Here is a 2,500-nt window from a genome sequence, read left to right as displayed (position 1 = left end):
AACGCAGGAAATATAGAATATGACCTGATATAGAAGCTCACTCATAGCATTGACTGATATAATGACGTTTCATATGTTGTATGTATAAACTGCTGTGCCCAATGCATCCCAATAACTCCAAAGGTTGCTGAGTCAGGATAAATTGCTGATGGGATATTCACATATATGACACACTGCTGCCCTCTACTGTTCCTTCTATTACATTACAATGATCTAAGATTCATTTGTGGAACAAGAGACGTCAAATGACTCCTATGTATCTGGAGAAACTAAACATACAAGCAGTGTAAGTGTTCTTCCATTGAATCCACGCCGAGTTACCTGGCTCGGCTGCACCTGTCGCTCGCCTGTGAAAGCATTGTGGATGAGAAACAGGTGCGCAGGACGGGCGTGTTGCTCGACATGACCACCAGGGGTCACTGTGGTGGCGACTCCTACACGGACCAATCAGAACGGGGCTCTGGGTCGTTACCAGGGAAACCAGGAAGTTGAAAAATCGGAACGATTTACAGGAACCAAGTCTACTGTTATTATCCGTTATCTGGTTAAAATAACTTACCATTTAAGATGAAAATAGTATAACTCAATCGGTGGTAGCTTTTGATATTTCATGATTTGGTATTTTTTTTGTTGAATCGTGGTATAGTAACTGTTACAGTAGAGGTTAATACCGCGGTCAGCCTCCAGACATAAAGAAAAAGCTCCTAATCAATCAACTGATCCTGGTTCAGTTAGCTAACGTTACCTTCGCTTGCTTTCAGACGAGCTAGCAAATAGCAATTAGCTCGCTAGCCTAAAACAAATCGTATTGGGGGTGTTGATTTGGAAGCTAGGAAGCTTAACTAGCGAGTTCATAGACTTTTACGCCCTACTGACTTACATTCCCCTCGGAGGAGGAGGGTTGGCTGATTGCCTCTGTGTGGTGTGCAGCTATAGCTAGTTTTAAAAAAACAATGGCTGGCTGGCATTCATGCTGACTGAAGCAAGACATGGGACCCTGCTGCTGGACTTTAGCTGAATCCCCTGGAGGAAAGACAACGGCGGACCTGCCTTGTTGTGATCCGACTCTTGAGATGATTTGGTTAAGAAGAACAGCCCTCAGCAGCAGCAGTCGACTCAACCCGCACTGAAAAGGTGAGTCACTCAGTCACAACCTGCAATTACTACCAGCTTCCCTTTTATAACGGGATGGTGCTTCTGTTCTTCTGACTACAATTAAGATAATGGTGCTGATATGGAAGGCTTGCTAGCTACAGTACAGAGATACTGATGGTGATATGGAAGGCATGCTAGCCATCTAGCTACAGTACAGAGATACTGATGGTGATATGGAAGGCATGCTAGCCATCTAGCTACAGTACAGAGATACTGATGGTGATATGGAAGGCATGCTAGCCATCTAGCTACAGTACAGAGATACTGATGGTGATATGGAAGGCATGCTAGCCATCTAGCTACAGTACAGAGATACTGATGGTGATATGGAAGGCATGCTAGCCATCTAGCTACAGTACAGAGATACTGATGGTGATATGGAAGGCTTGCTAGCCATCTAGCTACAGTACAGAGATAATGATGCTGATATGGAAGGCATGCTAGCCATCTAGCTACAGTACAGAGATACTGATGGTGATATGGAAGGCTTGCTAGCCATCTAGCTACAGTACAGAGATACTGATGGTGATATGGAAGGCATGCTAGCTACAGTACAGAGATAATGATGGTGATATGGAAGGCTTGCTAGCCATCTAGCTACAGTACAGAGATACTGATGGTGATATGGAAGGCATGCTAGCTACAGTACAGAGATACTGATGGTGATATGGAAGGCATGCTAGCTACAGTACAGAGATAATGATGGTGATATGGAAGGCATGCTAGCTACAGTACAGAGATAATGATGGTGATATGCTAGCCATCTAGCTACAGTACAGAGATAATGATGGTGATATGGTAGGCATGCTAGCCATCTAGCTACAGTACAGAGATAATGATGGTGATATGGAAGGCATGCTAGCCATCTAGCTACAGTACAGAGATAATGATGGTGATATGGAAGGAATGCTAGCTACAGTACAGAGATACTGATGGTGATATGGAAGGCATGCTAGCCATCTAGCTACAGTACAGAGATAATGATGGTGATATGGAAGGCATGCTAGCCATCTAGCTACAGTACAGAGATACTGATGGTGATATGGAAGGCATGCTAGCCATCTAGCTACAGTACAGAGATACTGATGGTGATATGGAAGGCTTGCTAGCCATCTAGCTACAGTACAGAGATAATGATGGTGATATGGAAGGCATGCTAGCCATCTAGCTACAGTACAGAGATAATGATGGTGATATGCTAGCCATCTAGCTACAGTACAGAGATAATGATGGTGATATGCTAGCCAGCTAGCTACAGTACAGAGATAATGATGGTGATATGCTAGCCAGCTAGCTACAGTACAGAGATAATGATGGTGATATGGAAGGCATGCTAGCTACAGTA

General features: G+C 43.9%; 1 pseudogene; it reads left to right on the top strand.

Moving 5' to 3' along the window:
• Positions 1-480: 480 nt before the first annotated feature.
• Positions 481-2,500, top strand: part of LOC124034989 — a 63,400-nt pseudogene continuing 61,380 nt past the window's right edge.

This window comes from Oncorhynchus gorbuscha, linkage group LG05, assembly GCF_021184085.1.
Source record: "Oncorhynchus gorbuscha isolate QuinsamMale2020 ecotype Even-year linkage group LG05, OgorEven_v1.0, whole genome shotgun sequence".
Taxonomy (NCBI): Eukaryota; Metazoa; Chordata; class Actinopteri; order Salmoniformes; family Salmonidae; genus Oncorhynchus; species Oncorhynchus gorbuscha.
This window is presented reverse-complemented; position numbering and strand designations above follow the sequence as displayed.